This window comes from Chelonia mydas, chromosome 7 (genome assembly GCF_015237465.2).
Source record: "Chelonia mydas isolate rCheMyd1 chromosome 7, rCheMyd1.pri.v2, whole genome shotgun sequence".
In the NCBI taxonomy this organism is placed as follows: Eukaryota; Metazoa; Chordata; order Testudines; family Cheloniidae; genus Chelonia; species Chelonia mydas.
In genome coordinates, this window is record NC_057853.1 from 8,437,258 (window position 1) to 8,463,276 (window position 26,019).

The 26,019-nt window shown below is 41.5% G+C and overlaps 1 protein-coding gene across 2 annotated transcripts in view; it reads left to right on the forward strand.

Moving 5' to 3' along the window:
* TAFA1 (TAFA chemokine like family member 1) overlaps positions 1-26,019 on the forward strand; it is a 354,937-nt gene that overhangs the window by 274,605 nt on the left and 54,313 nt on the right. The window lies entirely within an intron of this gene.

Sequence of the window (26,019 nt, forward strand, 5' to 3'; positions counted from 1 at the left end):
GTCTCAATAGCTGTGATTCAGAAATATTTCAGGTGACAACAGCAAGTTGTTCTGATTCAATTTACAGTTTTAAAAAGTCAGCCCAAAAAAATCCAGTGATCTGATTTTTGTAATAAGCATTGTGTAAAGACAAACAAAAACTGCGAAGCTGATTTTTGCTTCTGAAAAAAACCTACATTTCTGAATAGATTCAACATTGACCCCGCTCTTGTGAAAGCTTCAGGGCAGAATCTTGTCGCGCCTGGTTTCCTTTTGCAAGACAAAACGAAACCATGAGATGAATCACATCTGGGTCCCATTTTTATCTGAATGTCAGTGATCTGGGGTTCTGATTCTGTGGCTGTCTTTATTGTTCCAGTGGTGAAATAAACACACACCTGCTCATTGGAGACTCCTCTTTGTGGTTCACCTAAACCTAATTTAATGTTAGTGAGGTGTACAAATGTGCACCGAGTGGAGAATATACCCTGCTGTTTGGGAATGCTTACCCAAATTAAATGTCTTCAAATTTGGCTTTAAGAAGCTATTGACTTTAGTGGGACTAATCTTTGGTTTTATTTCCCCTGCACACTGATAAGTGATGGCTGATCAGTAGCATCCTTGTGTAGTAGCCCTATTAAAAGGGCTGGGATTTTACAGGTTCCTTTTCTCATCTTTATTTTGTGGAAGTGATCTGGTAGCACCATTGACTGCAATCCCCTGTGGTGCCAAAAGTCATTAAGAGCTCAAGTTTGTCTTTTCTGTTTGAATGGGATTGAACATCCCTTTGCCTCAGCTTCCTGCAAGGAGCAGGACCCAGCAGTGTTGCTGCACAGCTGATTTGTCAAAGCATCTTTTGTTTCCTATTTGGATTCATGATTTAAAGCTGCAGCCTTCCATCAGAAAGAGAGACGCGCACACGGACATTTGAAAACCCGCTTCCCTCGGTCACATGCAGCAACCTTTTCAAAGACACTGCCAACAGAGCAACAGCTGTGCCAATGTTCATTGAAGGTTAGATGAGAGTTCCTGTTCGCTTTATGGGCTGCAAAAACATTGCATCCAGAAGCCTGTGCTGGTGTCATTTCATAGTAACTAGATAGAAAATATGGTGTCTGTCAGAAGGATGGAATCTTAAAATGTTCTCAACTGCTCTTCAATGGCGTGCATGTGTGTGGATCTCTCTAGTTTGTATGTTAAAATATAAAGAAAAACATCTTATAATTGCAAAAAGACACTCTAGGTGTCAAATTATGGGGCAATAATTCACAGCTAGTGACACTGGAAATGCCATTCAGTCCCTGGAATCCTGCCTCCGAATGCATTCTAGTAGCTGTGAATTATTACACTTTAATTCACAAGCTGACACAGTTTATTGCTTAATTATTCTGATACAAAGAATTGTATTAAAAAAAAAGTCATGAATCTGTAGGTGATACCTTTTGTTCGGCCTAACCGTGTAAGCTTTGGAGAGTCACATTTACTGCATTAGGTCCTGAAAATCCAGAGCCAATAGATACAGCATCATGGCAGTGTTAATTCAGACCTCGTAATTCTATTCAGAGAGCAGTAACTCAAAGGGGAATTATGTTTAAAAAAAAAAAAAGTCCGTGCAGATATGGACTGGAGTCCCTCTGCTTAATAGCTGTCTCTGGATTACAATGAAAACAAGTGTTATCAATTGGCGTTTTGAAAGGGGAAAAGATTAAACAAAGGCTACTATCAGAAAGGCATGCGATCCCACACTCATTGAAGTCAGGGGCAAGACTCTCATTGACTTCAAAGGAACTTCTTCCCCTTTTAAGTTTAATTGTTATAATCAAAGACATTGGTTCTTTTGTCAATGGTTAGAAAGCCAAGACCCTGTTCACAAAAATTAAGGGGCATTCTTTTTATGCTTAGTTTAATTTTCACTCTTTGGTTTAGATTCTTGACACATTGACCATCTTGGGTCAAAACCCTGAAGTCATTTTGTAGTTTTTTAGTCCTTACTAAGGCAAAATTCCCATTTTCTTCTGTGGGAAGTTCCATTAACTTCAGTAGGAGATTTTCCTAAGTAAGGATTTGGGATTTTGCCTATTTTCTGGGAGGTTTTAATTAGTACATTACAAAGGATCAGCTAAAATTTGTTGCCTCCTTTATCTACGATATTAAGATGATTAAATGCTGTGAGTCACAGTCTTTGTAACATTTAAAGCTATGATGGCACTTAAAAAAAATTCTTTTCATTGGTCCATTACTTTAAAATGTCTTATGGATGCCCTTGCGTAAATAGCATAAATAACAAACTGAATCATAGAAATGTAGGGCCGAAAGGGACCTTGGAAAGTCTTCAAGTCGAGCCCCCTGCTCTGTGGCAGAACCAAATAAACCTGGACCATTCCTGACAGGGGTTTGTCAAACTCGTTTTTAAATGCTTCCAATAATGGGGATGCCACAATCACCCTTGGAAGCCTATTCCAGAGCTTTACTACCCTTATAGTTCAAAAGTTTTTCCTAATGTCTAACCTAAGTCGCCCTGACTGCAGATTAAGCCCATGACTTCTTGTCCTACCTTCAGTGGACCAGGAGAACAATTGATCTCCGTCCTGTTTGTAGCAGCCCTTAACATATTGGAAGGCTGTTATCAGCTCCCCCCTGGGTCTTCTTTTTCTCAAGACTTAACATGCCCAGGTTTTTTAACCTTTCCTCATCGGTTGGGTCTTCTAAACTTTTGATCATTTCTGACATATCTTTCCTAAATTGTGGTGCCCAGAATCAGACACTGTGCTCCAAATGGGGCCTAACTAGTACCAAGTAGAGTGGGACAATTACCTCCTTGGTCTTGCATACAACGCTCCTATTAATACACCTCAGAATCATATTAACTTTTTTGCAGCTGCATCACATTGTTGACTCATTCCGTTGTGGTCCACTGTAATCCCCAGATTCTTTTTAGTGGTACTACCTCCTAGGCAATTATTCCCCATTTTGTCGTTGTGCATTTGGTTTTTCCTTCCAAAGTGAACTTGCCAATACCTGCACTTCCAAACAGAACCAAATTGCTCTGGAATAGGCCTGAATGACTTGTTGAATTGGTAACAGCAGATAGACACCCTGTTGCTAGTTTCATTCCAGCTCAGGTTGATCATTATCATGAGACATTGTTCACTCTGCCGGCTCTTTAGTTGCCTGCATGAAATGAATTGGGACACTGATCCTGTTCTCATTAAAGTCAATGACCAAACTCCCATCAACTTAACAGGATCAAGCATTTGGTGGTTCTGAGTCCATTTCAGTTGCATCAGAAAACTCCTCCTCAGAACTGATGCACTTGGCTGTTTTACCTGATGCCAGGGATGTAATGGACGTGAGACTGAGCTTTCCCTTTACCCCTGATAGTGGTCCCCTCAGGTCAATGATTAAGTATGTTAGGGGACAGCATGGGGGAGTTTTCAGTGCTGTTATCCATGCTGTGGATGGATAAACAGAGAATATCAGTCATAAACAGTGTCAGTCTGGCATTTTTCTAGAGCAGGAGGGATAGGTCTGTGGCCCTCCTGGGTATTGATAAGCAGTCTCCTACTTCCACATTCTGCAACCCTTTCCCATGTTAACTAGCATTTACACAATCAATCCTCCTGGCTAGTGTTTGAAATTAAATAAATTCTGCCTGTGCTATAGAAGATGGGACGTTGCCACACATCTTGCAGGACTTTATCCAGAGCCTCACTTAGTGTTGACTCGGACGGATTCTCTCCTACTCAGAGAAAGGAACCAGTTGCAGAGACTTAAACAGTGATCACACCCAGGTTAGATTATATCAACATCAGGACTGTGCTTACTTCAAAAGTTATTGCTTGCTGTTAATTAAATAAACTGTTATCCTAACACTTCAGTCGGGTGGGAATTCTATAATACCTGGAGTAGAGACCGTTCAAATGCGAGTCTATTCATGAAGGAGTGCCTCATCTATTGCATAAATTATTTGCTACTCTACTCCAAGTCTCTCTTTGAAAGAACAGCGGGGGTGGTTCTGCATCCTCTCTAAACATAACTTGTGGCCCTGAGAGACTCCTTTTGTACTGGGAATTAGTCTGTTTAAGTTTACTAGACTTCTCATTCCTACTCTTTACATGCCATCTCAAATAGCCCACGCACCTTCTGTTTAGGCCCAAGGCCACTTGTTGTTTTCCTCAATATACTAACAAAAACTTTTGCTCTACTGGCCTGCCTTTGTACCGCAGTGATGGGTTACCCTTGCCTAGGACTTGCTTTTGCCCCTTATTTTAGGGATTTGTCTTTTCTAACTTTACACTTACTTTTAACTATTTCTGTTTTCTGTTATTACATTCACTTGTGCTCCGAGGTCTATCTTGTGTATCACATGCAGGCTATTTCTGCGTGTTTGTATTAGCCATTCTTTTAGGTTTACACCTTTGCTCTTCATTATGTTTATCAACAGCTTGTCCTCTTCACTTAAAGCTGGAATGTGAGGATTGTGCATCTCCTGCATTTTCCTCTTTCATCAGCATATTTTTGCAAAATGATTCTGCGGCTTACGAAGGTATCTACATGGTTGCTCAAATGCTGGGCATTCTTTATCTTGCTTACTGCCATGTGGCTGATATTCATTCTTAGGCATGGGGTTTTATTCCTGTCTCTTTATTAACAGAAAAATTCAATCTTACTTGTATAACTGTGGTGTTTACAGTCCTTTGCTTTGCCTCTTCCTAGGGTTTGTGTGTGTGTGTGTGTGTGTGTGTGTGTGTGTGTTTTCTGCTGCTTGGCATAAGAAAATTGCCTTTTCAGGTATCAAGTCTATATCCCTGACTAGATTTCTATGTACCTTCTTATTGTTGTACCCAAAAAACTATTTGTTCTATAATGAGGAAGTCTTTTTAGTGTGCCAGATTCACAGACTGCCTTTTACATTTTCAGTTTGAGGCATACTCCGCTATTATTTCTCCTTTTTCATTCATCTTTCTACATGGGTATGGGGATGGCTCTACTAATTGCTCGGTGGCGCCTCCTTGTGGCTCCTCTGGGGAATTAGCTCTGCCACATGGTGATGCTTCTTCTTGTGGTTACTCAGGTGATCATTCCACTCACTCACTCAACAGCCTCTCATGCTCCTGGACCTGCAGCGCTGTCCTCTTCATAGCTTAGCTCTCAGGCTAAGTCACATTAAAGTTCTCCCCTCCTTCTAGGGTATCAGAGGTCATTTGAGGCAAACTGTCCCACGTGGTCTGCTCCCCACTGCCTAGTCTGTGCCATTTCCACAGTGGCTGGTAGGCTCACCCTCTACACCAGCTTCCAGTTCAGGGACCCTCAACCCAGCATCTCTGGGCTTTTACGCTCCCAGCCCTTATTGGGTCTTCCCTGGACTGCTTCCTACTCTGTCCTTGCAGCATCCTTCCCTTCCCCTTTGTATCAGGGAGTGCAAGTGCAGGTTTCCTCCCCCAGCCTGCCAGCTTCCTTTCTTTGGAGATCCTGCCCAGCTCCTCCCACATAGCTGGACTCCATCTGCAATTAGGCCATAGCACTTCTTTGGTTTCCTCCAGCCTGGTGCAGCCTAAGGTTAATTGGCCTAATTTATCCCTTGAGGCCTTGTGTGGGGTGGACACCCCATCACACTACATGTTACAAATAGATATGTATGTGTAAAAAGAAAAGGAGTACTTGTGGCACCTTAGAGACTAACCAATTTATTTGAGCGTGAGCTTTCGTGAGCTACAGCTCACTTCATCGGATGCATACTGTGGAAACTGCAGAAGACATTATATACACAGAGACCATGAAACAGTACCTCCTCCCACCCCACTCTGTGTGTATATGTGTAGATATAGATATAGATACAGATGTATGTGTATATAGATCTATCTATCTATCTATCTATCTACCTAATATGGTGAAATCCTGGCCCCACTGACAAAACTAGATGATCATAATGGTCCCTTCTGACCTTAGTATCTATGAATCTATGAAATTCCCATTGACTTGAAAGGGAAATGGATTTCCATCCATCATTCACAGGCAATATTTAAGGGAAGGACACAGTTATTCTTAAAAAGAAAAGGAGTACTTGTGGCACCTTAGAGACTAACCAATTTATTTGAGCATGAGCTTTCGTGAGCTACAGCTCACTTCATCGGATGTTATTCTTAAACTTTTTCATTACTTCTTCAAAGCTTTCTTCCCCTCTTCCCTGCACCCCCATCATTCTCACTGTGGAAATCAGTGTATATGTCCAACCCTTGTCAAAACCAATGCATTTTTTATTCACCCTCCATTTTACCAGCCTCTCTGGGGTTTGCACGCAGCTCAGATTTCTGTTGGAATCTTCTTTCCAGGGCTGCTCAGCATGTTCTCATAATTTGTAAGGGTCGTTGGGGGTTTCACAGTCAAGCTCCATGGCAGCCATTTTTTAACGTTTTTCCTTGTTATAATCAATGTCGCTTTTGCCAGTTTTTCGATAGCTTCCCTGCTTGCTCTTTTCCTGGATCTACCAGATCTCTGTACCTCCTATGCACAGTATCATGTGGTATTTCAATGACTTCTGGGGCGGGCTTTGGGCTACCTTATTTATTCAACTGTCAACAAGAAATAGCATAGCAAGTAAATGCAGTACTGCTGCTGTAATTAAGCAAGCTTACATCATTTGCCTCTGAATATCCATCGTCCTACTCCTTGTGCAGTCATTTATGTCAGTGCAAAGTGGGAGGAGTGAGTTGCTACCATTCTGACTTGGTAGAGTTTACACTCGCTTTATCCCTGTGTGAACAAGTATGCAAGATGCAGAGCACTGGAGAATTGAGTCCACACACTCTATCTGAGCAACTGATTCCTGCATGAGTGAGAGTCAGCAGGAAGTGTGGCACTGCATAGTGACCTGCAGGATGCATGGCAACTCAAAACTTGAATCTAAGCCCTTTTTAGCACACTAGTCAACATGGGTTGCAGAATTAGGCCCTTGGGGGTAGGATGGGTTAATTATTCAGGATTTTCAGTATTGGATTGTGCATCAAATCTGTAGCTCATTTACTGTATCTGTCTGCTTTTGAGGGAAGAGTATTTTCTGTCTTGCTGTGTAGAGAAGGAAAACCGCTCCCAAAGCTGATGATTTAGCCACTCCACATTTGGTCCTCCCATGGGAACATAAATGGGAGTTCCATTCATGACGCAGCTGCAGGACTTGGTCCCAAATATTTGGGGTCACTCATACTTAAGCTATTTCTGTATTTGTTTTAATCAAATATTAGATCCCTGTGTTAAAGCTAACTGCATCAGCCAAAGAAAATGAACATGTTCATCCTTAGTTTGATTTTTTTTAATGAAATAGTTTAATGGTTTAAGCACTTAGGTCTTTATCCTGTAAAGATGTACATGTATGCTTAACTTTACAAACTGAGAGTGACATCCTGTGTGTGAATCCCATTGAAATCAGTTGTAAAACTCCCCACTGACTTCAGTGGAGTCAGGATTTCACCCTAAGAGTAAACCCATAGACTTAATGAGATTAATGTCTACCCTGTCAAAACAAGACCCGCAACAATGAGTCTCGGAGACTGGATCAACTGACTCAGGCTTGCACTGAGGGGCTAAAAATAGCCATGTAGACATTCCTGCTTGGGCAGGTCTCCAAGCCCTAGTGGGAATGTCTATACTGCTAATTTTAGCCCCATAGTGCGGACCCCATTTGTCCAAGTCAGTTGACCTGGGCTCTAAGACTTGCTGCTGCAGGGTTTGGGGGGATTTTTGGCAGGGGGCAGGGGTGTTTGCAGTAAAAATTTATGCTGAAGGACTACTCAAAATACATAAGCAGTTAAATACCTGTGTAAGTAGCATTGTGAGTTTAGATGCTAAGATGAGGAGTGTGACAGCAAATTCTAAAACAGGTAGGTACATAGATAGAAAGATGTCTCCAAAGTCATGTTCTTTTTCCAAGATAGCACCATCTTTATGTAGCCCCTCCTCCTGTTCAAGATAGTGGAAGTCTGCCTGGTGACTTTCTACACAACTTTGGGAAACTGGGTCTGTGGCTCTTCTGTGTGCTCTGCATTGTGTGTCAGTGCATATTCACCTCAGACTCACCACCGGGAACAAGGTTTTATTCTGTAACGAAACATAGAACAGGATGACAGTCCAGCAGCCTCCTCTCTGCTGGCCTGCCTCACGCTCCCAGTGTCTGTCAGGTCTGCAACTTTCTGCTGAGATGGGCAGAGGGGACTTCCTAGCAGGAACCAGGAAGTTCACCCAACATGCCGCAGTTTGTAGTCCACAACTTGTAGTTCCCGCAGGTGCTGCTTGGGCTACATTTATATATTTGTAACACTGTTCTTAATATTTTTATGCATGTGTATTAGAGTAGATATTTCACAGCAGGTATCTAAATATCTGGAAATATACATAATTTCTCATTTATATCTTAATATGTATATTTATTAACTAGGTGCTAAAGTGTATGAATTGAACAGTCTTTAGAGGAACAAATTATAATATCTATGCTCAACTCTGCATTGTAAAATCACTTAGTTAACCCCTCTTTTATTTTTAGGATTGTTAATAATTGGTAGTAAATAATATATTCATATACTGTTGCCTCTTTTTTCTTCTTTGTGAACTATCCACAAGTGGATTATGACTTTCCTGAATCACTCTGCAGAATATTTTGCTGGATACTTTGTGTGGAAAAGTCTTTATCTTACATTGTTTGCAAGCAGTTCATTTTAATAGCACAAATTTTTAATATTAAATATGTTGGTTAGTTTTGATTGGTCAGATATATCACATGACTTTGCTTCTGTTCATCGGTTGAAAGAAAGTAATTCTTACACTTAGGTGCAAATATTTCTATTTGCAAGTTCAACATTCTGTTTCTGGAAATACAGTCCAATTTGATGCTTCTGCAAACATTTCTGGCAGTAGATTGATTAGCTGGATTATTCAGTGAAAGAAAACACAAAAGATGTGTGAATAGAGTCTAAGTGAATCTGTGGGGATTTTTTGAGTGAATGTTAGCAGAAAGGTCCTTGAACTATTCTCTCTGCCCTAATGGTTTGTATGGGTGCTATTAAAACCAAATGGGAATAAAATATGTTTACAATTTAATTCTGTAATTTTTGGATTGTAAATATACATGGCACTGTATCATTTACAAAGAAATCAAACTGTCAATAACTGGTTATGCCTGTGTCTTTTTCAAGGGTTTGAAGAATATATAATGTGTTCATCTATACAGAAGTTTGCTCTGTTATAGCAAATAATGCTTTCACATATGCATGTCTGTAATACTTGGATTTATTGGCCTCTTCAATCTTCTTCTGACTTTAGCATTGTTCATCTCTTTCAAAGGCATTCTCTATTTCTTTTGTAATCTATGTGTAATATTTGGTGGTTAAAAAAGCAGAGTATGTGGTAACATTACACCAAGTGGAGCTCCACAGTGGATCAAGGGATGGGCAAAACAGTGGCGCAATGGATGGGAAAATCATGGAGAGAAAAATAAAATCCAGTCCCTCCCCTTTTCCCTCCCCAGTGTTGGATTATATCAAGCATCAAACCGTTCTAAAGGTTCTGAAATATTGGGAGGTAGGGTGGGGGGCAGTGTACCTATTGGAAATACTGAAGTACCAACAAAATGCTTATTCTTACCCTGTGCTTCTGTTTGGGTCGGAAGTAATGTATCAAAAAAAATCACACAAGCAGGAGCCCATACCCATGAGCGTCAGAAGTATCAAATCTTATGGATGCTTTTTCTGAGCCTAAGGTCTGGCTTATTTGAGGTTCACCCATTGCTAGCCAGCACATGGCTCTATGTATTTATATGTTAAATATAGCTTGGTGCAAATGTGCATACACCGCTAATGAGATTTTGTCAAGTGTCACCCGAAGTGAGCTGTAGCTCACGAAAGCTTACGCTCAAATAAATTGGTTAGTCTCTAAGTTGCCACAAGTCCTCCTTTTCTTTTTGCGAATACAGACTAACACGGCTGCTACTCCGAAACCCATGAACTAGGCCATCCTTGGTCACCAGCAACTCACTGGTGTCTTGGAGCACTGTGATTTTTCAGGACTCCTTAGTCCTGCACTGACTTACAAGTCCCAAGTCAATCCACCATCTTCTGGACCAGTGGTCCTGGAGAGGGGAGCTGATACCATCCATCCTTAATCTTAATCACACTTCCTGTTGTGGGGCCAGAGCAAACACAGCTGAGCCCTTCCAGTAATTGGGCTCCCTTTTCTTTCTTAGGACACTGCAGATAGCCATGCTATCTCAAAGGAGTGGCATACAGATAGTAAGATGTAGTACAACCATGCTGTTAACAGGAGCTAATTTACTTTAGTTTTTAATTATAGATAAGACGCCTACTATAGAGCAAGCATTCATAATTAAAATGGGCTCTGTTTTAAAGGTCATCATGATATCTAGTAGCATAGGGTATTGGGCCAAATCTTGAACTGCTGTAAATCCGAAGAAACCTACTGGAGTCAGTGGAGCTGCACCAGTTTACACAGGCTGAGGATCTGGCCAGAGGAAGTTTAGAAACTTGGTGGTCATACAGAAAATATGAGCAGTTAGGGCCTGATCCAAAGCCCACTGCAGTCAATGGAAAGATGCATGTGGACTTTAATAGGCTTTGGATTGGGTTCTTCGTAAATACTTTGTTACATTTACTCCTCTATCTATTACCGCTTATATCAAGTGAAAATGGTTTACAGTCACAAAGCCAATAGTTTTCTATTTATCTAATGTGTATTTTAGATGACAGCAAAAGGATGGTTCTTTTTTTTTCTCTATAAAAGTACTTCCAATCAATTCTTATTTCTTCAAGAAAAGGGGGAAAAATGTTATTTTAAATCCAAGGAGTCAGCTTCTCATCCCTCTAGCTGTGCTCCGGCCTAGATAAGAAGAGATCTCAGGGTCCCATATTATTAATGCGCTGTCTGTATGAATAACGACCAGGCTTGGTGAATTATTTCACACTCCTGGGAAAATCTATAGCCCTATCCTTCTACAACACCACTGGAAAGTGAGCAGGAGATTCGTATTTTTCGATTTGGTGAATTCAGATGACTTCATTTGTAATAAAAAGGGGGGGGAAGTAGACTGTTCCCCACTGAGTACCATTTAGCAATCTCCAAAAAATGCACAGTATACAATATATGCTCCAAAAGCGCGGGCAGTTTAACTGTGTGCAGGCATGTTTCCGGGCTTTGTATTTGTCCAGAAAAAATTCTTCTTGAAATGTCCTTACAGCCGTGCTATTCTCCCCTAAAATTGGTTTTGTGTGGCCTGATCCTGAATGCTACCACCTTCAGTGGGAGGGAAGGGATCTTATTACTGGCAATGATGTTGTGGAGTCACTGATTTACTTACCAAGACCCTGTAGCTTTCAAAATTGGTTTGCTGTGCAAATCCTTGCCTGCTGATAGAGCATTAAAGGTAGTTTCAAAGATGCCTAATGCACCTAACATTAAATAGGATTTGGGTGCTCAAGTCTCTTAGGCTTCTTTAAAAGGTCCAGCCAAAGAGCATAGGAATTGGTATGTACAATTCGAGCTGTTGTTCATCCAGTCAAGTATCCTGTCCCCAACCGCAGCCAGCACAGATTGCTTTAGTGGAAGGCATAAGAAACCCTGCAGGGCTCCAGCCCGGGAGAGAGTCTTTCTGGCCTCACTCATTACAAACTGGAGTATGTCCTGAAGCATGAGGGATTATTTCTCTTCCAAAAGTCCAGGCTTTTTTAATTAATTCATGTAATCCTTGTGTATGTAATTCTGGATGTTCTTGTTAGCCATTTAACCATTTTTTGAGTCCTTTCATTCCAACTTTTTTAACTCCTACTAAGATCTTGACCTCAATTTTATATCCTGTAGCAGTGAGTTCCACAGGTTAATAGTTTGTTTAACTGACTTTAAAAATAAACACCACATGGTATGAGGCTTGTTTTTGCTACTGCCCTCAGAACTTATCATAGAAGATTAGGGTTGGAAGAGACCTCAGGAGGTCATCTAGTCCAATCCCCTGCTCAAAGTCACACACGATCACCTCATCCAAAGCCACATATGATCACCTCATCCAACACACAGAATAGCCACTTCTTTTTTTGGCTATATTTCTATCAGTGTTCCACACACTTTCCCACGCAGCCTCACTTTCATGGAATGCAATTTTAGTTGGAAAAGCCACAAGAACATGTTTGTGATAGCATCCCCTGAACTGGAAGAACTGAAGGAGTGACCAGGCTGTGTCAAAGACACTTGAACTTAGTCATTGAGGACTTATTCTACACCCCTGAAGTTAATGGGAGTTTTCCATTGGCTTCAGTAAGAACAATGAAGCCCTTAGGGCTTTATTTATCTAGCTGAGTTTATTTACATTTAGTCGGCATGCAGGTTTTAGAGAAAAGGAATATGTTGGGCCAAAAAGAAAGTTAATCTGACTTCAGTAGCCTATGCTCAGTTACAGCACCTACCCTGTCAACAAGTAGGAATAAACAATAAATTCTTCATCCATCTGTAACTCTTTCCAGACAAGGCCAGAGAGAGACAGAATCGGAAACAGATAACTCTGCATTCACACAGACAGCAGCTTCCCTCTCCAGCAACTTCACACACCCCAGCACCTTTACACGACACCGGCAAAATCCTTCAAGCCCTAATTCTCCAAGCTGCTTCCTTGATGAGTATAGACTGCACACCCTCTGCTGTCATCGTATGTGACTGTCTGCACCATTGCAGTCTGAACATCCGCTTCACCTCAGGATCGATCTTGACTTCAGTATTCCTTGTAGTTAGGATAGGAAATGCTGCTGGTATTGCAGTATATTTAACTGTGGCGTGTGATTAATTTCCCGGCTTTAATGGGGTCCAGTGTACATTCCTTCTGCCCACTTTCCCTCTGTTGCTAAATCTCATCAGCTATAATAATATCCAGCTCTTATAGGCTGCTCTTCATCAGTAAATCTCAGTGCACTTTACAAAGGAGGTCAGTATCTTTATCGCCATTTTACAGATGGGGAAACTGAGTCACGGGGAGGCGCAGTGACTTGCCCAAGGTCATCCAGCAGGCCAGTGACAAAGCCAGGAGTGGAACTGAGGTCTCCTGAGCATCAGTCCAGTGCTCTGATCGCTAGACTGATAAGTGCCAGTATTATAACCTAGCTACATGCAGAGTCTTGCATAGGATTCAAAGAAAAAAAATTCCATTTTGCAATATCCAGATCAACCAAACTCTTTGTGTGTGTATGTGTGTGTGTTTGTTTATGCGCGCAGGATTTCCACTGATTTCAGTAGAAATCATGGTCATCTGAAGGCAATATTTGTCACTAGAGGGTTGATCCAAAGCCCACTGAAGTCAATGGAAAGACCCCCCCCCACAGCACTGGCTTCAGTGGGGGGTCAGGCCAGTTTTCCACTTCATACAAAATGTCAGGTACACCTTGGAGTGGAGTAGATCCTCTGTTTCTGGTGTGGAGATACTGCAGCTAACGAGATCATCGGACTGCAATTTGATGCGACTAAATCTTCATCTTCACTATAATTTGTCTCCCTAGCCATATCGTATGTTTCTTTCTTTACCAATTGACATTGCAGTTTCCTGGGTAGCACTATAACCACCCCTTTTAATATCCAGGAGTATAGAATAGCTGACTAATCCATCCCTGATGAAGTGCAGCGGGCTCACATGAATTCCAATGAGGTTTTTCTGGAGGAAAAGCATATCTGTCCTTCGAGAAGTAATGGAAGTGATGGCATCCTTTCCATCTGAGTGATGGGGAGATTATTTCTGTGCACACTTCAGTACAGGCATTGGAGGGAAAGAACCTGCGAGTGTACCTACACCGGAAACACAGATAGAAACATTGTGGCAAAATTAAAGAACCGCGTGACCATAAAACAGTATGAAAATACATAGGAACGTATGGTTGCTTCACCATCACCCATCAGAGAATAACCTTCCTGTAAACGACTAGTCACAAGCAAAAGTGAAAATCTGTCGGAGTTTCCTGACAATATAGGCAGCAGTGGTCTTAGTGACTCATTAAAAGAGTCATGTAATGAATAATGGAGTGAGGTCTGTACAGTGACTGAGGACCTCCCCAGGGGCCACTGTGCCAACTTACACAAAGAAAAAGGAACGAAACATGGGAGAAAAGCAAATGTAAATTGGATCCCGTTCACTTGCAGTGGCCAGGCAAAGTGCACAATAAAGCAAGGGAGTGAGGCTTGCATCACCCCCTTAAGTGCTAAGGGCGTCCCTGGGGTTTGAATCGCAGTCCTGAAGTGTGTGAACAGAAGCCATCCAACAGCTGGGGGTCCCCGGAAGCATTCTGGCTGAGTCAGCCGGAATAACTGGAGAGGGGACACTGGAGTGGAAACATTCCTCTGTGCTGTCTCAGCTCAATAGGCTGGTGCGTTCGGTACCATAGAGCCATTACGCTGTCCTAGCCCATCCCTCTCTGGGAGGTCTGGCACAGGGAGTAGCTTTGCACTCCTGCATGCTGGGAGCGTAGGGAGCACAGAGCCTAGCAACAGGAAGTCTCCTTGCATCCTCTCTTTCCTCTCCCTCATGCACCAAGCAGGGCCAGCCACAATTTGGCCCTCGGTCCCTCCAGCAATACGTCTCTGTGCAGTTCTACAGAAGCTGGCGAATGTATCTTTTGAGTGATACTTAGTGAAGCTCCTGATCAGCTATAGTGAGAGGCCAACAGAGAGATTTCCGAATGACAGGGACGCATGACGGGAAAAACTTCAGCCAAGTGGAGAGCAAAAGGCTGGTCCTAGGAACCGAAGCTCAGAGCCAAAAGCCTTGCTTTGGGGTAAAGCATAAGTAGCTCAGAGGATAGTGTTAACCTGTGAGGGATTCAGGTGCCAGAACTTTGATGTATTAGGATCCAGTATAGCAACTGCAGTATGACTGTAATGAGATGAGTGAATTTAGTCTGTTTAAAAAGTCTAACCTGTAGCCACCCTGGGAGAGAGTGAATGGCAACAGCAAGAAAGCCAGTGAGAAGAGTACGACAGCCATAATTGGTCCTACATTCCATAAACCCATGAAGAAGCTCTCCAGCTGATAGCGGGTGTGTGATGGCTTAGTTGTAAAAGTTATAGACCTTTACACCATGCCATTAAACACACGCTGAGTTTATTTAAATCACGCTGGATGAAATGCCAGTCAGCTGATCTCTGCTGAAAGTAAAATATTACAGATGAGTCAGGGAAACGATTTGACACATTGGGTTAGAGCGTCAACAGGTGTAAATTAGTGTGGCTCCATTGAAGTCCATGGAACGATGCTCATTTACTCCAGTTGAGGATGTGGTTCACTGAGCTTGGGAAAATGAGCCAAATTGTGATTTACCGTGAATCCCTCCCCCCCGAATTTTAAGTCTGTTGAGAGTAAAGGAGAATGGTGTTTAAACCAGCACAGTTCAATTAGCAAGTACAGCCTGGAGAAGAATCTAGAATGGATTTTCAAATGTGTCCCCTTTATACCCCCATCCAGTGATGGGGGGGGGTTTTAAAAAAATAGTGGCTAAACTAACGTTTTTTGGTGTTCCAGGCTGGGCAGTAGCTCAGCACTCACTAAGGGTGAAGTAAAAGAACCGTTAGTTTGTAAGTATAATAATTAATATATGAAGACAAGCAACAGTGTCTGGGAACTGTTCGGTTTCAGAAAACAAACTCAAACTTCCTGAGGAAACATTTTGTATCATCCCCAAAACGAAAAGACCGTTTGATAGCCGACCCTTCATTTTCTACAAAATAAAAGTAAATTTCGTAAAATTGTACACACAAAAGAGTTGCTTTTAATGGTCAGCACATGTAGTCAATAGGAGTGACCAATAATATTTCTAAAGCCAGAGCCAGCCACTACAGACCTATACTGGAATAACGACGTTGCTCAGGGGTGTGAGTGATGTACCCTCAGTGTAGACAGTGCTATGCCAGCTGGAGAGCTTCTCCCATCAACATAGCTACCGCCATGCAAACGAGAGCGTAGGAGCATCTTCACTTAAGTGCTACAGCGATGCAGTTGCATCAGTACAGGAGCGCCAATGCAGCATTTTAGGTGTGGACCTGCCCTTAAACTTCAATGAATTCTTAAGGGCCTCGCCCAAAGCCCAATGAAGTCAATGGGAATCTCTGCTGTGACCAGTCTGTGGCTGAGTCTAACCACCCTGTAGGTAACGCACAGGGCAGTTGTGGTGGTCGTGCAGCCAGGATTTGCTTATCACAGCAGAACAGGAGTGAGTAAACTCTTCAGTCCTTAAATGAGAAGTGGGTAAATGCCATATTCCCCACGCATAATGAGTAAACTCTGTTTACCCACATTTACTCTTAACTACACCACTGACCACATCTCTAGTGTAATTTCGCTGTGAATCCATCTGACCCAACACAGGGAAGATGGAATTTTGGGGAGTATGGAGGGGGAGAGAGAAGAAAAACCCCACAATAGCCAACAGCTTAGTGGTCAGGGCAGTCACCTGGGATGTGGGAGACCCCGGTATATGTCTCTGTTCCAAATCAGACAGAACAGGAATGGAATTTGGCTCTCTTTCCTCCACTGGGTTATTCAGCAGTTTCTCTGTGTGGGGGGGTGAGGGGGCTGTTTGTTCTGTTTGTTTCACAGAAACTTTCAAAAGATTTTTTTTTCCCCGATGGAGAATGAAAACAAATCCTGAAACCTCAGAAATGTTCAGAAAATGCAAGTCTTTTTTTCTGGTCAGTTGTATTCTGTATACATGGGGGCTCATCCCACCATCAGCTGCTACATTTTCACTGCCCTGTGACCATTAAAGGCCAGCATGCATTAGAATAGCATTTGGACTGCTTTAACATAGCATAGAATATTAGGGCTGGAAGAGACCTCTGGAGGTCATCTAGTCCAATACCCTGCTCAAAGCAGGACCAATCCCCAACTAAATCATCCCAGCCAGGGCTTTGTCAAGCTGGGCCTTAAAAACCTCTAAGGATAGAGATTCCACCATCTCCTGAGGTAACCCATTCCAGTGCTTCACCACCCTCCTAGTGAAATAGTGTTTCCTAATATCCAACCTAGACCTCCCCCACTGCAATCTGAGACCATTGCTTCTTGTTCTGTCATCTGCCACCACTGAGAACAGCCTAGCTCTATCCTCTTTGGAACCACCCCCCCTTCAGGTAGTTGAAGGCTGCTATCAAATCCGTCCTCACTCTTCTCTTCTGCAGACTAAATAACCCCAGTTCCTTCTGTCTCTCCTTGTAAGTCATGTGCCCCAGCCCCCTAATAATTTTTGTGGCCCGCCGCTGGACTCTCTCCAATTTGTCCACATCCCTTCTGTAGTGGAGGGCCCAAAAGTGGATGCAATACTCCAGGTGTGGCCTCACCAGTGCTAAAGAGAGGGGAATAATCTCTTCCCTTGATCTGTTGGCAGTGCTCATACTAATACAGCCCAATATGCCATTGGTCTTCTTGGCAACAAGGGCACATTGTTGATTCATATCCAGCTTCTCAGCCACTGTAATCCCCAGGTCCTCTTTTGCAGAATTGCTGCTTAGCTAGTCTGTCCCCAGCTTGTAGTGGTGCATGGGATTTTTCCTTCCTAAGTGCAGGACTCTGCACTTGTCCTTGTTGAACCTCATCAGATTTCTTTTGGCCCAATCCTCCAATTTGTCTAGGTCACTCTGGACCCTATCCCTACCCTCCAGTGTATCTACCTCTCCCCACAGTTTAGTGTCATCTGAAAACTTGCTGAGGGTGCAATTAATCCCACCATCCAGATCACTAATAAAGATGTTGAACAAAACCGGCCGCAGGACCGACCCCTGGGGCACTCCGCTTGATACCAGCTGCCAACTAGACATTGAGCTGTTGATCACTACCCATTGCGCCCAACAATCTAGCCAGCTTTCTATGCACCTTATAGTCCATTCATCCAATCCATACTTCTTTATCTTGCTGGCAAGAATACTGCATAGAGAATCCAAGATCCAGAGAAGTGCAAAGGAGAGCTTTAAAAGTCACCCTTTCACCCTACTCCTGGACTTGCCCTCTGTGCATTTTGTCCCTAGGTGATGATCTGGCCCAAGATATTTAAATGTGGTTTTGGATTATGATTTGAAAGCTACAGAAATGGATGCCTATGTAGAAATTTAAGGTAGACAGTGCACTTTCCGCAATTTCAGAGACAGGAACCTGATATTATTAAGCACTAAAGTTTAAGGAGTTATGATTGAATCTTTCTGAGAAGCACATGCCTTGTAATATTTCTCTCCTGATAGGATGGGATAAAATGAGATTTACTAATTTAGCACAGGGCCTGTCTATTGTGCTAAGCTACCCAAATTAATCTGGCAACTGCAAACTAGAGGAGAACAGGTAAACAAGATTTTAATTAATTTCAGATAATTGATTACACCTAAAAACAATCATAATATGCATTTAATTGTCTTCTTTAGAAAATATAGGAGTAGCCAGAAGACCCAAAGTTATGCAGGATTCATCACCCTCAACCCTGTTCTAGATAATTAGCATGCATTATTATTGCAGTGATTCCTTTACATTTGGGAATCAAATAGGTGTACTACCACCCAGAGGAAGAAGTGCTATTTCCCTTAGGGAGTTAGGTGTTTCCATGGACCATTCAGTTCTTTGCAGTCGCTGCTCTAGGTTAAACAAGCACAAATCTTGATGTAGTATGGCAAAATTCACATACTATATTCATAGCTATAATGTAACATGAACAGAGGCAGTGGGAAGAAGAAATATGGTATATTTTAATATTCTGACCTGCATCATCTGTAAATAAAAGCTATTTCTATAGAGAGCTAGAATGTTCATAATATGTGATCTTGTTTAGTCTTTTCCTTACAGTTACAGTTTATAGACAGCAAGCATACAGTAGAATTTTTCAGATACATGCATGAGGTCTGTACAAAAGGCATTTTTTATTTCCATAACTTAGGTATACACACACAGATCTCATGAATAGCAAGGTAAAGCATCAGCACAAGTGGTTTGGTCAGCATTGAACAATGGAATTGAAAAGAGAATGAAATAGATCATCATAGGCTCATTAACGTCAATGGCAAAATTCCCAGTGATTTCCAAGGGAGCAGAGTCTGTCCCTATGTATTTTCATGCCACATCCTTTCTCTTATCTATATACCACACCTCTTCTTCGGGATACCATCAGAAATGTGTATTTATGTAACATGTATTATGCAGCTCCAAAATGAATTCATTTTTTCTCCCTGCTCCTCTTGAAAATTTTACAGTCCAAGAACATCTAAAAAAACCTCGCTTTTATTTTCCCTTTTGAGTTAAAAAAATGCTGCTCCTTAATTTAATGAGCAATTGTCTGACATTACTGAGATAATTACACACACTCCCCTGTTCATTTGACGCTGAATGAGGAAAAAGAAGGTAAATGTTCCTTTGAACCAAATACAACTGAAGTCCTTTGCAGACGAGTGAGCAGCAGAGAAGAAAACCTGTGTTCTTTTTGATAGCTTTTGTAATGCAGTACAGTAGCAAAGGTCTTGCCTCATTATGGCGGATGTGCTTTTCATTTCACTTGTTGACCTGTATACCAAGATAAATGCAGTTAATCAAACTGTGGATGCGTAATTCACTTAGCGTAGCTAATAATTTAATAGGGCATGTTCCAATGACCCACTTCCCCAGGCACATAAACACTGTAGGTCCATAAGCACATCAGGGGCAGAAATCAGTATTTAAAATAGCAGTAACATAATCATGGTCTTTTCTAGGGATGGTTGCAATTTTTTCTTTTTTGGGATGTAAAATGTTTTTTCAACAAACATGAACATTTTGTGGCAAAAGTTTGTTTTCTTAAGCTGAAATGGTTTACCACAAACAGGAAAAGTTATTGAAAATAGTGTTTGAAAACTTTGGGGTTTTCAGTTTTAGTTTTTAATTGGAAACTGAAAATGTGTCTGAGAAATTTGTGATTTTTTTTTTAATTTCCCCTAAAATAGGAACTGCCATTTTTTCTACCCGTTCTAGTATTTTCTCAAACAGATAAACTTGTATATTTGTGCAGATTTGCCATGGATACATAGAAAGGTCATCAATGTGCCCACATGCATTTCCAAATGCAGAAGGTAAATTCAGATCTTTTCCATATGATTTGCTAGCAAGCATTGTGGAGAGTTTCATTTGTCCTACTTTTAGCTTTGCTGTCTTTACTGCATGTAGGCTGCACACTATGTATATCTAAAGGACTATTTGGCACTTGAAATAAGCTCAGTACCTTGTATTCTTTTCAATCAGGATTTTTGTCATTAAGTAGCCCATTTAAAATGAAGCACGTTCAAAACAACATTAAGTTCAAAGGGTCAGTGTAGTACCTCTGTTATAGACTATAGCAGTGGTTCTCAGCTAGGGGTATGTGAACCCCTGAAGGTATGCAGAAGTTTTCCAGGGTTACATCAACTCATCTAGATATCTGCCTAGTTTTACAACAGGCTACATAAAAAGCATGAGTGAAGTCAGTACAAACTAAAATTTCATACAAACAATGACTGTTTATACTGCTCTATATACTATACATTGAAATGTAAGTACAATATTTCTACTCCAATAGATTAATTTTATAATTAGATGGTAAAAATGAGAAAGTAAACAATTTTTCAGTAATAGTGTGCTGTTATACTTTTGTATTTTTATGTCTGATTTTGTAAGCAAGTAGTTTTTAAGTGAGGTGAAACTTGGGGGTACACAAGACAAATCAGACTCCTGAAAGGGGTACAGTGGTCCGGAAAGGTTGAGAACCACTAGACTATCACATTAAAAGACACATTTTTCCATATGAATTAACTCTATAACAAAACACAGCATTCTAAAACCATTAAATATTACTTTGCCCAAAACACAGAAAGGAAAAGGAAAAAATATTTGATGCAGTAGCAACATACTGTTGTGAGTGTACAATATATAAACTCTAGAGCTTGATCCAAAACTGACTGAAGTCAATGGAAAATTTCCCATTGACTTCAGTGGGCTTTGGATGAGGCCCTTATGAATTCATTGAAGTTTTAGAGATATTAATAGTTCCAAAGATATTCCTTGTTTCCACACATTTTGCTGTGCATCATTTTGACTTGTAAATAAAATTTATATTTAATAATTGATATATAAGAAGTACATTAGGGTCAGGTTTTCTAATCTGTACAATTCAAAAGCATGAGAAATATTCAAAGACTCCAAAAGATTTGGGGCCCAGTTTCTATTAAAATGAATGGGAACTGGGCATCTGTATCCCTTAGGCAGCTTTGAAAATGTCAGCCAAATTGTAGTTGTAAGTATGTAGCCTTCAAATAAGAATTGGCAGCCTCTCCCTGTTCTGCATCAGTTTCCAAAGTCTTCAGCTATTATTAGAGATTAACCTTAGCAGTGCTGTGTCTTCACATAAGAATCTGACAAGTTTTTGCAACGGAGGTGCTGCCACAGAATGGGTGTAGCCACAGCAGATCATCCAGGTTTTGCACACTTATGCAACCCTGTGTAATTTTTATGTAGAATTGACAGCAGTAGATTAGAATTGTCCATGGCCTTTATGGCTCCCTGATCCTATACATTATGTATCCTCCCACTCCTCCTTCAAATCCCTCCTCAAAGCCCATTTCTTTCCACCAGCTCTGCAGAAGTGACCTTCGTAGCAGCCTGCTAAAATGCCATTACTTAATTTTAAAAAGTTACCAGCACCCCATGCACTGTGTGACTGAAGCAACCCCCCTGCCCCCCGACCTCCCGAACCCTTAGTTAATGTTATCTGACAGTGATCACTTCATGTTATATCCCATTGACTTCAATGGAGTTTGTATCAGACTCCCAGATTGTGAACTGCTCATTGTGCAAACCATGGCCATGATTTTTCAAAAGCAACTAGTGATTTTGGATGCTTCAGCTTTTTGCATCCCCAACTTCAGATGCTTTAAAAAGACCTGATTTTCATAGGGCTGCTATTTAGCACTCTGTTAAATTGGGCCCCTTTAAAGAGTCTCAAGTGTGGAACCCAGAAATTGTGGCACCTCAAATGACTAGTCACTTCTGAAAGTCTTGGCGACTGTCTCTCACTTCTTTGTACAGTCCCATGCACACCTGTGCCACCTGGTACAAAGGTTAATAGCAATCCATTCATCCATCCAAAAATATGGTATGATGAACTGTTCTTTCAATTTAATTTAAACTTCTGATCTTAAAAATATGATGTACCCAATCAGTTTCTTTTCTTATTTTAAATTTCTTAAGCTAGATTTGAGATGCACAATATACAGCAACTCACCTCTGCTCAGCAGGTGAAGACACGTGTAGAGTGTAAACATGTACCATACATGTGGAGTTCAAATCTGGATGTTTTTCCTCAAAGCTATTAGATAACTTTTTTGTGCAGAATATAAATAGTATCTAGCTTAAGATCATGTATCCAGGTCACTTGGCACTGGGCAGTAGATTGCTGAGAAGCACAGAAATTAGTGTGGCAAGTTATTATATGGCAGAATTGCGCAAAGTGATAAGGCAAAAGGAATGCACATTCTTCCAGGAATAGCCTTCATCAATCACACTAGCTGCACAGTAACAAACTAAAGACTGGGCAGTTTGGAGATGAAACCCTTGCTTCATACAATGTTGTCCGAATGAATAGTTTTTAATGGAAAAAAGCCAGCTTGGTCTGGTTGTCATTAAAGCTGAGAATTTTGTCCTCCAACAGTTAGAAATGGTTGTTAAATAAAGGGTCTGATTAGAGCTGGATAAACACTATTTGTGAATATTTCTTGACAAAAATACAAATTTGCTCCAACAGTATTCACTGTCCCTGTTGTTTGTTTTCTGGGAGCGCCCCCATGAGCACATTGATCTTCACTAAAATATCTGCAGAAAACGAGCATCATACAAATACTTGCGCAGATTTTAGTGGGTGGGAATGTATAACCCACACAGGCTCTTTGTCTTCCTCCAAGTGGCTAGACCATGTATAGATTTAGGAATCTGCCATTGCCACCAAGCTAATGACTCCCACCATTTTAATGGTGGGAAACTTTATTGGATTTGCAAGGCGCTGGGCAGCTTTAGAATGTAAGCGGGAGTGTTGCAGGAACAGACCTTTCCTGCCCTAGCACTCCACTCCCTATTGGTCTGCTAAAGAGACAGGAGCTGATTGGCTCCTTGCTTGCCACAATCCTTGTTAAACCTTTGCCAGGGATTTCTTGAGCTTCTTCCCCCATTTTAGATTAACGCACCTTCTGTATCCTTGATTATATAGTAGAGGACCCGTGGTTTTAGGTTGCTATGGGCTGGACCAGTTGCTTGTTTTAGAGGTCAGGAGGGAATTTTTCCCATTGGGACCAAATTGGATCAATCCCTGTAGTTTTGTTTTGTCTGAGGTTTTTTGCCTTTCTCATAGCATCATGAAGCCACTGTTCGGTTACACAGGAATAGGATTTTGAAATTTAATATTAGGGATTGTATGAATGTTTAGTTTTTGTTGCAACTTGTGGACGGTGCAGATAAAAGGCCAAAGGCCAGTAATCAAGAATAAGAGACATGGCCGGTTTCGCTGGTGAACCACAGGCCTATGAGGGAAGGGAAGACCTGAAGTAGCTGCAGACCAAGGTCCCTCTTTGGTACCTTCTGTTCCCTTTGCAGGGAGGACAGTAAGAGGGTTCAACAGAGCAAGCTGTATCCTTGAGGTAGGCAGTGGAGAATCTACCCTGGGTTATGGGCATTCTGATAGGAGCCCTGTAAATCCTCACTGGATCCACCTAAAGGCCTACTACTATCAGGAGATGGGGCAAATAGTGCCCCTCTCCAGTGTTAAATTTAATAAAGTTGCTGTGTGCCACTTATAGTCCATCCCTGTGTCTATCCTCATTCACCGGCATGTCCAGATCAATGGACCTGTCCCTTTAACACAAATATAACCCACATGCTTATGCTGCAGCATTTGATTATTTTTTAAGTACACAGAAAGGGAGAAGCAGTGAGAGGAGAGATGGATTTCAGTTAAATCATCCGTGTCCTTGCACACATTCAGAGAACAGGGTAACTTAGGCCTGAAACACCCATATGTAGGGTGTAGCAGTTATCAGACATACTCAGTAGATGTTTCTGAAGCTGTGCAGGGGATTTCCATTGAGGACAAGCAGTGTTGCAGGTTCCACACATCCGCCATCTTAGAGCTCAGCCAGTCAGAACTTCGGGGGGAAAAGGTTAGAAAGAGGGGAGTTGGAGACACTCCTGGGACTTGTCCACTGAATGATGCAAGGCTAAGTTTTGTCCGCTGTGAGGGTTGTGTCCCAGATCCTGAGCTACCTTGGATATAGTTTGCTCTCACTGGAAGCTGAGGAGATGGCCAACTATTGACTCTGGGACTAGAATTAATGCTGCTGTAAGGATCTTCAGACTGCGTTTGCTGAAGAGACTCTGTGGCATTGGGAGGGGAACTATGGAGCTGCTGTTCTCCTCTGGCTCGGAGGAGACCAGGTGACACACGTGCATTTTTGATGCCACACTGCAGAGACTGAGAATTCTTCTCTGTGAGCAGATCAGAGGGGAGTGTGTACGTGTGTATGTATTAAGTTATACCTTCCACTGCAAAACTGTTATTAAAGTATTACCTCAGCAACGACCTACATGTTACACAAGCAGTAGAGGTTTATGCTTTTCGATCCAGAGGTCCCAAGTTTAATCAACCCATCCAGGGGTGTTGTTGGAAGAGTCATCTAATCAGGGACCAGAAACAACATGCAACTTAGGTCATCAGTCACACAGCACAGATCGTGACTTACCAATAGTGATTACTAAAAGCCATTGTCATGCTCAGCAGTTCAAGAGGAGTCTACTGGCTGAGAAGTGTTTTGTGTAAACCAGTCATCAAATAATCTGGAATAACAATCAAATGCATAAATATCCCAGTCTTTTAACAGATAACTTACATGCAGAAAAAATATTACAAATAAATTACTTTCTGCGAATAGTTCTAGCTCAGGTTGAAAGAAATGGGACACGAATATTACACTTTGTCCACCGGTAAAAGTAAACAGGGCCACTAATTCCCACAGCACAGTATCTGAATGCTATTGCAAATCCAGGAAATAAACTGTAATATCACAAGTACAGCAGTGTGGCATTATGCCCGGTGAATGCTGGCTTTTTAGCAAGGACCAAATGGAAGTTAGTGGCATGCTGCAATATACCACACTCGTTGTTACAGTTTCAGCACCTACCATTGGTGAATGTCATATTACCATTTTAGAAAGTAATCCTTACAGCTCCCTAAAATTACCAGAATGTTATTCTCTGACATTCTGCTTTCAGGCATTTCATCTTTTAAATGTCACAGTCTGGCAACTGATGGCAATGGAGCAAATGCATCACCAGGCACATCAGGAGTATCGCTGGATCATAGATGGAGTGAAAGAGCCAACATAACATTTCCTGGCTCTGTTGACAAGCCAATGCGTGAGGCTAAAAGTGGGGGTGGCTTGACACAATTTTCTTCACGTGCAGAAAGAGGATCATGAGATTGTTCTGTCTGCTTTTATTGTACTATTGGGTCTTAGTAAAGCTAGCCTTTTTAATGATATGAATTAGTTATGCTAGCTTAGTGACCTACGTGTACAATATCTGAGTGATAGGTCTAATATTATATTTACCCCTAACTTCTTGGCTTAGCATGATGTGTTAAGCAATGTAGATGTTGCCTCTCTTATGCAATATCCTGAGCTAAAATAAGGGATGATTATAATTATCAGAGAATTGATTTTTGGCAAAAAGAATAGAGTACTTTAAATATTAAGAGAGGTTCTTGCTAGGAGTTTTACAGTAAATAATAAAGTGTACTTGCTTTCAGTGTTTGGTCTAACATGGAACAGCCATCTATTAGGCTGGGCTGAACAACAGAAACAGAAAACTCAAGGAGGGGCAGGGACATAAAATTGTCCTTCCTGACTTGAAAAGAGGGAAGAATAGGTGTGATGCAAGGCAACCGTACATAGAGAAGGATTGTGCTCAAAGGAGGCAGGATAGTCTGCATATGGGAGTAA